This window comes from Ambystoma mexicanum, chromosome 6q (assembly GCF_040938575.1).
Source record: "Ambystoma mexicanum isolate Mex_15411 chromosome 6q, UKY_AmexF1_1, whole genome shotgun sequence".
NCBI classification, from domain to species: Eukaryota; Metazoa; Chordata; class Amphibia; order Caudata; family Ambystomatidae; genus Ambystoma; species Ambystoma mexicanum.
This window is the reverse complement of record NC_090937.1, coordinates 523,946,564-523,960,724: the sequence shown is the minus strand read 5'-3', so window position 1 is coordinate 523,960,724 and position 14,161 is coordinate 523,946,564.

The following is a 14,161-nucleotide window of genomic DNA, read 5'->3' as shown; positions in this document are numbered from 1 at the left end:
ACTAATATATTATAAATTTCACAAGACATAGTAAAGATATTTTTTTTTGCTACAGTTAGTCATTCAATACAATTTGTTCATTAAGAACATATCATATGTACTGAACTGATGCAATGTATCTTATGTAAATAAATTAGTTTAATGGTTTTACAGAAGGCACTGAGGATTTCAATTAAAAAAAATCAATATCTAAATTAAAAACAGTGCTATATACAAACAAAGTTACTAATTTGAAGCTTTTACAATTGCAGTGAAGACCAGTTTCCTGAAAAGAAGCAGCCGAATTCGAAGAAGAAAGAAAAGAAGTTACCTGTTAATTTTAAAAAAAAGTAAGTAAAATATCACCATAATATTTGTATTATTAATCAAATATACTATAACATTAATACGAGCTATTTTGGTTTCTTAAAAAAGAGATTTTGTACCATTTTGTCCAAAAATTTCCATGTCTTAAACAGCGATTTACACCAGAATGGCCCCCACATTTCTATTTTTGGACACACAAATTAGCCAACTGAACCACTACAATTTTCATATTATAGAACAAACAACTGTTTTAATTGTATACATTAGATTTACTATTTGTACTTTTCCACACCACTAGCTTACTTTTTTTTTGTCATCTGAACCCCAGTTTAGTAACACATAAATTCAAGAATACCTATCCCTACTAGTTTTAGGGGCCGATTCATGGAACAAACGTGCGCCGAAAATCTACGCGCAAGCAGGCGCAAGCGGATGCGGAAAAAAACAGGCGCACGCGCACGCGTGCGATTCATGGAAGTCCCTGCACGTATCTACCTCGGGATGTGCGCCAAACCCGTGCATGGCGCACACGTCACTGCAACATCCCGAAAGACGTGCGCGACGCGCACAGTGAAAGCGCACAACCTCGGCGCATACACTACAAAGTGGGCGGATCACGGGGCGTAACGCGCGGAATGGGGAACAACTTGCGAAAATAAGGGCGTAACTGGGGATGTACTGCAGGGAAGCAGACGGAACGCCCACACGCACCCGAACCACACGTATTCATGGAATCGAATTGGACAAAGCCACGCACAGCGAAAGACAGGCACAAGCCGAAACCCGTCCACCACACGAAGGCAGGCGGTAGCGTCCCTGCGCATTACAAAAGTGGCAACATACAGGAATTGTGCCTGTGCGAGCGGGGCACGTGTATTTCGGGGTTGCGTGGGAAGTAACACACGCGAATGAGCGGGGTACGTGTATTCCGGGGATGCGCGGGAAGTCACACACGCGATCGGGCCTGGGGGAGCGGGCTATGTGTATTTCAGGGGTTCGCGTGAACTTTTTCACGCGATCGGGCCTGGGGGAGCGGGCTACGTGTATTTCAGGGGTTCGCCAGTCCTGGCTGGTGTGGCGTTGCGTCAACGGGCCATGCGAGGTGACCTGCAGTCTTTTCATGGAGAGACTGCACGTCATCTCGAATGGCTAGTTTACCACGTCAGCCTGCTGGGACAGGTCACCCAGGCCGGATTCCTCCGTCTGATGGGGCTTGCTCCGACCCCCTCCTCAACTGGACCCCCTATGCGCCAGTCGTCCTCTGTGCCATCTTCCCACCCATCAGTCACCTGGGGGCCCTGTGGAGCTGCCTCTGACGGTGCGGCCAGGCTGGTGGAGGAGGCATCCCTGCCACAGTTCGGAGTCGGACGTCCAGCAAGGGTGGCCACATCAACAACTGCACCCCAGCCGGCGGAGGATGTGCAGGCAGCAGGAGGCAGTGCACGGGCAGAGGCACAGCAGCAGCAGCAACATGGTGGGAGCCATGAAGGCTCGGGGCCTTCAACATCGGAGGGGCAGGCATTGACCGGAGGGCAGGTTGACCCAGGACGGGGTGTGTCTTCTTTGTGGCAGCGGTTGGGCCAGCAGATAGATGCGGAGCGGCGGCGGGCGGAAGAGGCGCGGCTCACAATGGTCAGGGTGGAGAACTCCATGCGGAGGGCTCTGAGGCGGGCCGAGTGCCTCGAGGCAATCCGCAGGGGGTTGGAGGAGGATACGGCGTCGTCCCTGCGGACCCTCGGGGCCATGGAACAGGACCGCCTCCGGGACATCGAACAGGAGTTCGATGATGCCCTGGCCCGGAACACCGCGGAGTGAGCCGCTGGACTTGCCCGCCGCCTTTGTATATAGTTCTTTAGTTTTAGGTTTCCTTTCTTTCTTATTATGATTTGGAGTCGACGGACACTGCTCCACTTTTTGTATATAGTTGCATTTTAGTTAGGGTTTTTTGTAGGTTTCCTTTGTTCAGTTGGGCTCATGGACCATTGGATGTTTTGTACATAGTTCTTCATTGGATTGATTTTATTTTTGATGTGACTTTTGACAACATTTTTTTGGATTTGGATTTGTAGTATTTTTTTATTTTAGACGGACATGCAGCTTCTCTTTTTTTCATTGACATTGTAGTTTGCTTTTTTTGTTTTTAATACAATTTTGTTTTCATACTTCACTGTGTGGTATCATCTCATTAGTTTCATGCATGTCATGTTGGGTGTTTTCCCATTCAATTGCAACCATTGTGTGTGACGGACATGGGTTCATTTGCTTTATGGACATTGGGGGTGTAACATGTAATTTCAATTTCCTTGTGGGTGAATGGGTTACTTGGTAGGGCTTTTTGGCTGTGGAGGCTGACCATAACGCACATGATTGGGGATTGTGAGGACCTGGTGGAGGCTGCCCATGGTGGCTGGGGGGTGGGGGTGATAGGGGACATGCGTTGGGGCCTGGTGGGGGCTGGCCATGGTGGCTGGGGGGTGGGGGTGGTGGGAGACATGAGTGGGGGCCTGGTGGGGGCTGCCCCACACTGCTGGGGGGGTGGGGGTGGTGGGAGACATGAGTGGGGGCCTGGTGGGGGCTGCCCCTGCACTGCTGGGGGGGGGTGGTGGGAGACATGAGTGGGGGCCTGGTGGGGGCTGCCCCTGCACTGCTGGAGGGGTGGGAGTGGTGGGAGACATGGGTGGGGGCCTGTTGGGGGCTGCCCCTGCACTGCTGGGGGGTGGGGGTGGTGGGAGACATGGGTGGGGGCCTGGTGGAGGCTGCCCCTGGTGGCTGGTGGGTGGGGGTGCTGGGAGACATGGGTGGGGGCCTGGTGGAGGGTGCCCCTGGTGGCTGGGGGTGCAGGGGGACATGCGTTGGTGGGCAGTAGTGCAAGGTGACATGTGGGTTGGCTGGGGGGCATGGCCATGGTGGATGGGGTGCCTGCAGGACATGTGCAGGGTAGGCCCCTGTGGTGTGAGCCACCTGCAGGGGCCGTGGAGGGTGTAGAGGGAACACCTGGGAGGGCCCACACGTGCAATTCACGTGTGGTGCTCCCCGCGCACCCCTGTAATACACGTACCCTGATGGAATCACGTGTCGGACTTCCCCCGCACCCTAAAATACACGTACCCTGATGGAATCGCGTGTGGAACTTCCCGCGCACCCCTGGAATACACGTACCCTGCTGATTTCGCGTGTGTAACTTCCCCTGCACCCTGAAATACACCTACCCTGATGGAATCGCGTGTGGAACTTCCCGCGCACCCCTGAGATACGCGTACCCTGCTCGCACGGGCCCAATCGCGTGTGGAAATTCCCGCGCACCCCTGAAATACACGTACCCTTCTGGAATCGCGTGTGTAACTTCCCCTGCACCCTGAAATACACGAACCCTGCTGATATCGCGTGTGGAACTTCACGCGCACCCCTGAAATACACGTACCCTGCTGAAATCACGTGTGTAACTTCCCCTGCACCCTGAAATACACGTACCCTGCTGATATCGCGTGTGGAACTTCACGCGCACCCCGAAATACACGTACCCTGATGGAATCACGTGTGGAACTTCCCGCGCACCCCTGAAATACACGTACCCTGCTGAAATTGCATGTGGAAATTCCCGTGCACCCCTGAGATACACGTACCCTGCTCGCACGGGCCCAATCGCGTGTGGAAATTCCTGCGCACCCTGAAATACACGTACCCTGATGGAATCGCGTGTGGAAATTCCCGCGCACCCCTGAAATACACGTACCCTGATGGAATCGCGTGTGGAAATTCCCGCGCACCCCTGAAATACACGTACCCTGCTGAAATCGCATGTGGAACTTCCCCCGCACCCTGAAATACACGTACCCTGCTGATATCGCGTGTGGAACTTCACGCGCACCCCTGAAATACACGTACCTTGCGGAAATCGCGTGTGGAACTTCACGCGCACCCCGAAATACACGTACCCTGATGGAATTGCGTGTGGTACTTCCCGCGCACCCCTGAGATACGCGTACCCTGCTCGCACGGAAGCCAATCGCGTGTGGAAATTCCTGCGCACCCCTGAAATACACGTACCATGATGAAATCGCGTGTGGAACTTCCCGCGCACCCCTGAAATACGCGTACCCTTCTCGCATAGGGCCAATCGCGTGAGGTACTTCCCGCGCACCCCAGTGATACACGTAGCCCGCTTGCTGTGCTGGTACAGGGTTAGCGCAGCCCTTTGCGCTGGATTGGGTATATTGATGGCTTTTCCCTGCGCGAGAGGCGTTCTTGGGGGCGTAACTGGCGCTGCTGCAGGGTCGCTGCGCCACTGTGCGCCACGGCTGGTTTTGGTGGCTGGAATCCATGAATACGCTGTGCGCGGAAATGGATTTTAGCGCACGCGGCTGGCGCAGGGATTCGCAAGCGCACACTGTGCGCCAGCCGCGTGCGCCACTTGTGCGCTGGATTCTATGAATTACCCCCTTAGTTCCCAATGCACAATCACACACCATTACATACATCTTTATCATCTTACTCAAACACTCATGCACACAGCACACATACATTCCAGAACACCCCAACCCATATCTTCTTTATTTTTTTTATACAGACACTAAAGAATGCCTACCAAAAGACAACTCCGTAGAAAGCAACGCAAAAGTAGAGCAAATGAAAATAAAGGTGTCCAACATAAGCATCCATCTCTAGCAGAATTTGTAAAAAAAAGTTGAAACAAAACAGCTAATACAATCATTTAGTGAAACACAAGAAGTTTCAAGTACAACAACTTTGCTTCCTCTATCAAAATGTAAAACAAACCAAAAAACTATTCACAGAAAATCAGCTATCAGTACAGATAAAACTACTTCTTCAAATTTTAATATAGTGCAAAGTAAGCATACCAAGAAAAGTATTTTAGCCAAAATATACCGTCACAAAGTCCTTCAAAATCTAATAAAAACAGGAGAGAAATCAGGTTCAAAGCTTAAAACCTATCGTAGGAAATTAATCTTAGAAGCATTGATGGACAGTGCAATTCTTCTCAAAAGAAATTTATTTATTTTACTATTAAACGAAATGAAACCACTAACAAAACTAATAACTAAATTACAAAAAAGACTTCTCAATAAGCGAAATGTCAACAGAAAGAACTTCTTAAGTATCTGCGGAAGTGAATGGAATCACACTACGAGCACAGAACCATATTTTAATGAAGAAGCGTACAAACAAAAGCAAACAAATACAATTGCCATAAATAGCAGTGGTTGAGGTTATGAAAAAGTGAATAATGCCATAATGGAACAAGAAGTACTCCTTACAAAAATATGCCCTGAAAACTTAGAATTACCCCTCCATTCAACTGAATAAGAACGTCTAGTGTACAAATGGCCATGCACGTCAATGTGTAACATTCCCAAACAATGTTTCAAATCTTTACGCCAATTCCTCAATGAATATGTAAAAAGCAAAGACAAAATCAAAATTAAATTACTGCAAATTATAGATACCTGTCCAGTGCGCAAGTACACAGGACTACAAGGACATTCATTGGCCTGCATTACAGGACCTACTTGTAAAACCACTTTCCATGATATCAAAAGGATATCAACACATCATTCAACTATAAGAAATCTAGTCTATAAACTGTACTATGCTAAAAGTCCTGCTTTAGCACTAGCAAAGTTAAATAACATCCTTCTACATGGTACAGCAAAAGACCTACTTGAAGAAATTCACTATATCCAGAAAAAATATTTTCGAAGTGAAAGCCATTTACAGAATGAAATAGCTTTAAACCAATTAAGCAACAATTCTACACATGGCAACCTTTTGCTAAACACATACAAAAAAGAAATACAAAAATTTAAAAGTACATCAGCTGAAGTACCAAACCATGTATGCGTATGTTGCTGTAGAATTTGTTATAAAAGTAACACAAAAACTGTGGACCTATCATACAAAATAGAAGACAATGAAGATTCTAAATGGTTTGAATTAGCTCTCTACCTTCTAGCAGAAAACAAATATGAAATAACTGAGCCCTTAATACTTTGCAGTTATTGCACTACAAAACTTGACAACAACCAAACTCCTTCACGTTCTATCACAAATAATTTGGAATTATACCCAGTACCAAAACCTCTACAACAACTTAATTTATATGAGAGCATCATAATTCAAACAGTACACCCATTTCAAGCAATAATACGCCTTCAACCAAAAACAGCAAAATTACCTCCCTCTGAATTGGTAAAAGGCATTTGTTGAAAAGTAGTTTATTTACCATCAAATCTAAAAGGAAATGTGCATACTCTAGGAGTGCAACGTCCAATGCAGCAATCTTTAATTATATTAGTAAATGGAGTACCTACAAAAGACAAAAAAATATGGCAACAGCTGGTAGATTTATATAAAGTTAGACAAGCCTTCCAATATCTTAAAGAGAATAATGAATATTACAAAGAAATTAATATTGAAGAAAACTTGAAAGATACAACTGAAATAATTCAAGAAACACAAGAAGCTGGTCAATTTGAGCTACTAGATCCTGCTACAAAATCAAATACTTTAGACCATTATACAATTCATCCTTTGCACTGTAATGACACCGTACAAGATGTACTAGAAACTTACCAAATGCGTCAAACAAAAGGATCGCCAATCAGTATATGGGAAAAAAGTATAGAAGCACGTGCTTTTCCTCTACTCTTTCCTACTGGCAAAGGAGGAAGGTATGATGATAGACCTATTCAAATATCAGCTTCAGAATACCGCTCATTACGGATGTATTCTGAAGATCCCAGATTTAGACAAAATGTGGAATACATATTCCACCTACTCTTTGAAAGTGAACTAGCAACTTTATGTTACGGAGTTGCACACATATTAAAATCAGGATCACACTTTCAAAATATGACAGCTACAAAATTATTAGAGAAAGTGCAACAAAAGGATGAGGTTTTACAATCAAATATTACAAATCTATTAGCAAATATGCGTGGTACTAAAGAGTACTGGTTTCGACGTCATGGAGATGTACGTTGTACGATCAGAAACCTTGGCCCACCCACTTGGTTTGTTACATTAAGTTGTGCAGAATATGCATGGGAAGATTTACATGATTTCCTACGCATATCAAATAAAAACAAAACAAACATAGATATTCTAACACCTGGAGAACTTTGTTCTTTAGATCCTGTTAATGTTTCAAGATATTTTCACCATCGCTTCATTGCTATGCTACATTTTATTTGTAATAAAACTGTTCCTCCCCTCGGAGAAGTGCAACACTTCTTTTGGAGAAAAGAATACCAAGCCAGAGGAGCACCACATATCCACATGCTTTTATGGATTAAAGATGCTCCTAAATTTGGTCAAGAAAGTGATGCCACTGTTTTACAGTTTATTGAAAAATATGTCACTTGTGAAATTCCATCAGAAGCCACAAATAGTGATCTTCGTGCACAAATTTTACAATTTCAAAGACACAAATGTGGAAAATATTGTCGTCGCAAATACAAAAACAAAGGCAAATACTACACCGAATGCCGATTTGGTTTCCATAGACCAGTTACAAATACAGGTCAAGTAAACAACCTCATGTCTTCAGTTAGACATAGTGTTAAAGGTAAGTCACCTAACAATACATATTACATAAAAAGAAAAGAAGAAGAAAAATATATCAATGATTATAATGCAATCATTGCCCACTTATGGAATGCAAACATAGATGTGCAGTACATTGCAGACAATTCTACTGCAGTTTCACGATATGTCACAGCATACTTAACTAAAGCAGAAAAGACAGAGCTCCAAGACCTCTGGAATGACCTGTCATCAGATAAAACAGTATCTCAGAAATTATACAGCTTGGGCATAAAAATGCTCACCCATAGAGAATGTGGATCTTATGAAGCAGCTGATCGTTTAACTGGTACTTCATTGTATGGTAAATCTGAAAATATAGTATGGCTAAGTCTTGGTCCAGCTAAATCTAGAAAAAGAGTTCTAAAATCATATGAAGATATAGAAACAATAGCCAAACATGATCCCAACAGCCAAGACATTTTAAAAAACAATTTATTGGACACATACTACCCAAACAGAAGTAATAGTTTGGAAAACATGTGTCTATACCAAATAGCCCAAAACTACACATACAAAAATAATATGAAACCTGATGAAAAAAAAGGTAAATATAGAGTGACAGGCTGTGAAGGCAGCTTAGTTAAGTTCACTAAAACAAATTTAATTAATCATATCAAATTGTCATTGAAGACTCCTCAACATAAAGACATATATTACATGTCCCTGCTACAACTCTTCAAACCATGGAGAAAAGAAGAACAATTACTAGATAACTATGACTCATATGAGGATGCTTTCAAAGCAAATGAAAGCACTATAACTGATGTAAACTTTACACAGTACAAAACAATAATGCACAATGAACAGCAACATGAAGAAGAACTCCAAGCCCAACTAGATAAGGATACTCCTGACAGTAGTCAACCTTCTGTAACAGGAAGCCAAGAACCACTGGGAGAACCACTAATAACAAATGAGGCAGAATTAGCTATGATAGAAGTAGAAAACACCATGTGTCAGTATGAAGATAAGGAAGACTTAACTATACTACAATCAAAACTAAACAATGAGCAAAGTAGCATTTTTCAAGAAGTAACAAAACAAATTGCACATGGTGTAAAACATGAAAATAAAGAATGTTCCTGCCATAATTATAAACCTATACTACTGTACGTCAGTGGTGAAGCTGGTTCTGGCAAAACATTCCTAATCAAAATCATTAGTAAGTTCCTTCAACTATTGACAAACAACAAACTGTCAGCTGTTGTCACTGCCCCCACAGGTTTAGCTGCCTACAACATAGGTGGTGTTACATTACACCGATTACTACTATTACCAGTAGAACACCAGAACAAATTAGACTATTACAAACTTTCTGCAGAAGCTGCAATGGAATTACGCAGAGTATTGAAACAAATGAAAATGCTACTAATAGATGAAGTGAGCATGGTCTCCAACCTGATGTTAGCTTTGATTCACCTCAGATTACAGGAAGTACTCAAAACAGACTATGAAGAGCTCTTTGCAGGAAAACACATTATTGTTTTTGGAGATCTGCTTCAATTAACACCAGTAAAAGGTGAACCTATTTTTAAAACATTAGGGCACAAACTCTGCCGTAAAACTGTTGGCAGCATTGGAAATGTCAACCTTTGGCAACATTTCCAATACAGAGAATTAACAGAAAACATGCGCCAATCTGCAGATTTCACTTATGCCAACAGTTTAAAAAGTTTGAGAGTTGGTATACTTTCTAAAGAAGCAGAAGCAACATTGAAAACCCGGCACATTAATGCACTTTATGGCGATAATGCATGTGCTACAGATGTTATGGAACAATTAGCCCACAAAAATGTCAATTGTATGGCCTTAATGCCAACTCTTGCAAGCTGTTTCAAATTCAATGAAATAATGTTAAGTAAAGAAATGCAACCAATAATGGAAGTTAGCGCCACAGACAAACTAGATGTACATGGTATGACACTACCCATGTGTGACCAAGCCACAGCAAGACTAAACAATTTAGAAAAATCAATCTCAAACACAGCAGGCTTAGAAAAGATGTTAAAATTATCCTTAAATTGCAGAGTAATGCTTAAATGTAACCTTGACGTGGACCAAGGACTAGTTAATGGAGCACTGGGTACAGTTGTTGGCTTTCAAACATACCCACGTGACAACAAAATTCAGTTTGTCAATATTCTCTTTGACAAACTTTCAGAAGTAAAACGGATAGGACGCTCAACAGCTAGATTCCTTCTCTTCAAAGATATGTATGTACGCAGAGAACAGTTTTCTCTAACTCTTGCATACGCAGTCACGATTCATAAATCACAAGGTCTTACCCTAGACAAAGCAATGATAGATATTGGTAACACAGTCTTTAAAGAAGGCGTGAGCTACATAGCACTATCATGCTTACGTACACTTGACGGTTTATTTCTAATCAACTTTGATGCAAGTAAAGTAAACGCTGATATTCCTTGCATTTTAGAATATAATAGACTTCGCTCACTATACACTCCCCATCTAAACACATATTCTGTTCCACAAAAACTAAAACGTTGTAAAAGAAAACTAAATCAAACAGAAATGCAACAGGACGTCACTGCAAATCCTCCAAAGAGAGTAAAAGAAACTAATACTTCATGAAGTACCACAAACAAAAAAGAATCAATTAGAGAAAGTAAACCAGGTACTTCTTTAAAGAAGGAAGACAAACTCCAAAAAAAGCATTTAGATACAGAACTAACTGGACCATTTAAATTCTCAAATATAATTGGTGTAAGTTGCTATGCAAATGTAGCAATGAATATTCTATTTCAATTACCACCAATTGTTGACAACATTTACTTACACAGTACAGACCCATTGTGTTTGCAAATGTTAGTACTTCACAGAAATGCAGCAAACAATCCTGACAACACATATAGTGTTTTTGGAATAAGACGACAATTGGACTACTGTGCTGGAATGGTGAAATTCACTATAAACTCACAGGAAGATCCACAAGAATTTCTAATGTACTTACTACAAGTACTGGAAAACAAAAACATACCTATAAATGAAATCTTTCAGATTTCATACATGTGGAAACATGCATGCACTCTCTGCAACAAGAAGAAGAAGAAGAAATCCCCAATGAACGCTTCATATATATATCAATACCAAATTGTGAATCCATTCCATTTCAGCAACTTGTACAAAATGCAAACCATGGTAGATTAAGCTCTACCTGCAATTCAGATAATCGCTCCACGTTAGTAATACAAACACATAGTAAATACGTAATACTAATGCTTCTACGTTACAATGCAGATGGTACCAAAAACAACTGCAAGCTGACTGGATTCACACATGGTCAAATATCACTTGGTAAGAAAACCTTCACAACAATAGGTATAATCTACCACGCAGGAGCCACAACCAATTCAGGGCACTACACTGCATATATAAAAAAGAAATGTGGATGGTTTGAATGTAATGATAGTACCATTACTCTAAAGCAGAGATTACCAGCAAATCTTACAAATGCTTATTTGATGTTCTTAAAACCAAAATTTGATGAATAAACTGTATTTAAACATTTAAATAAATTTGTGTTAAAAAATATAAACTGTTAGAATACTCCAAAAGCTATCTAACTGCTCAAAGATTCTACAACAACTAATCAGATAAATGAATACCACTAAATTAGACCAAAAAATACACAGTTAGAATACGCCAATTGGTATCTAACTGTCTCCAAATTATAAATTTGTGTTAAAATAATATAAACTGTTAGAATACTCCAAAAGCTATCTAACAGCTCAAAGATTCTACAACAACTAATCAGATAAATGAATACCACTAAATTAGGCCAAAAAATACACAGTTAGAATATGCCAATTGGTATCTAACTGTCCCAAAATTTAACAATATCCAAATAGATAAATCAAAACCACTAAAATATATTAAAAGAATAGACAGTTAGAATACGCCAATTGGTAACTAACTGCTCCAAAATTTTATAATATCAAAACAAATGAAGAATCTGTTACTGCTCCAAAAAAAATACAACAAAGCAAAGTATAAAGCATTAGCCAGAAACAACAAGTGAACATTGAAAACAAACAAACAAATAAACTGTAGCATAACAGAAAAAGGTTTTTTTTTTAATCCAACATGGATTTTTTTTTCTCCCACAGACCCAATGATTTTAGCAACACATACAGAAACTGAGCAAATTGCACAGTACTCTGATTTGTACTCTACTAAATATGAGGGTTGAAAAAAAATAAAAGTATACTGCTTATACAATGTAATAAGTCATTACAAAATACTAATACTAACATGCTATTTTCTTTTATCACAGAAATGAAGAAGAAAACATGGGCTCCCATTACTAGACCAAACAGTAAGTATACAATAATAAGGACAACCATAGCAGCATATCACATCCATAGTATCTAATACCTTTGTTCCTTATACATTTGTTTTTCACCCAAAGTTATAAGCAAATATGAATGTGATTTGCTGCGGTGGTTGTTGCCAGGGCATAGAGTCTTGGGTGCATGGCCAAATGGCCATGCACCCAAGACTCTATGCCCTGGCAACAACCACCGCAGCATATCACATCCATAGAGTCAAACATTTCAACTATGATCTATGGGAAACTTTTAATGTCCGCGAACAATGTGAGTGTTCTTAGAACACTTTGAACTTGCCAGCGAACAATACGGACACCGTTTTCAGGACACCCCCTACGAACATTTCAGAACAACGCGATAGTTCTTAGAACACTTTCAACTTAACAACAAACAATACGGACAGTGTCCTAAGGACACCCCCTACGAACATTTCAGGACACCGCGAGTGTTCTTAGGACACATTCAACTTGACAAAGAACAATACGGACAGCGTCCTCAGGACACCCCCTACGAACACTCCCCGGACACCGCGAGTGTTCTTAGAAGCGTCTTCAGAACACCCCCATTTTGTTTATTTGCGAACATTTCAGGACACCGCGAGTGTTCTTAGGACACATTCAACTTGACAGAGAAGAATACGGACAGCGTCCTCAGGACACCCCCTACGAACACTCCCCGGACACCGCAAGTGTTCTTAGAAGCGTCTTCAGAACACCACCATCTTGTTTATTTGCAAGCATTTCAGTACACCGCGAGTGTTCTTAGGACACATTCAACTTGACAGAGAACAATACGGACAGCGTCCTCAGGACACCCCCTACGAACACTCCCCGGACACCATGAGTGTTCTTAGAAGCATCTTGAGAACACCCCCATTTTGTTTATTTGCAAACATTTCAGGACACCGCGAGTGTTCTTAGGACACATTCAACTTGACAGAGAACAATACGGACATCGTCCTCAGGACACCCCCTACGAACACTCCCCGGACACCGCGAGTGTTCTTAGAAGCGTCTTCAGAACACCCCCATTTTGTTTATTTGCGAACATTTCAGGACACCGCGGGTGTTCTTAGGACACATTCAACTTGACAGAGAACAATACGGACAGCGACCTCAGGACACTCCCTACAAACATTTCAGGACACCGGGAGTGTTCTCAAAAACGTCTTCAGAACACCCCCATTTTGTTTATTTGCGATCATTTCAGGACACCGCGCGTGTTCTTAGAACACATTCAACTTGACAGAGAACAATACGGACAGCATCGTCAGGACACCCCCTACGAACACTCCCGGACACCACGAGTGTTCTTAGAACAGTTTCACTTTGCTTGCAAACAAAATGGACACATATTGACTCCTTAGAACACCCCCTAGTCAGTTTATTTAGAACATTTCAGAACACCTGTGATGGCTGCAAACAAATCGAACACAAAAAGAACGTCTAACACATAAAAAACACAACTTTCATCCTATCTCATACACTCCCACCCTCCCCAAACACTCCTACACACCAACACACTCTACAAAATACACATTTTGAACAAAGTTTCACCGCGCTGTCCGGGGACGTCCGCAAATCCAAGATGGCGGGCGCTACCGAAAAATCTGACGCGCTTCACGCCCCACGCCGTCCAATCAGCAAACACGTTGCATGTCCGCGAACATCACGCAAGACGATTGGCCAATCAGGACACTGTCCGCGGAGCGAACAGGGAAGTGTGTCTGCGAACCGAACACAGATATCACAAATTTTTTTTTACCTACTTTTTGGTCATTTTAAAAAAAACTACTGGACGGATTTTCACCAAATTTGCAAAAGCACGCTTTCGGGACCAAGCCGCTGCTCCTGGTCCATTTGGTGGAAATCCGTCCAGCGGTTTGGGCTGTAGGCGCGAGC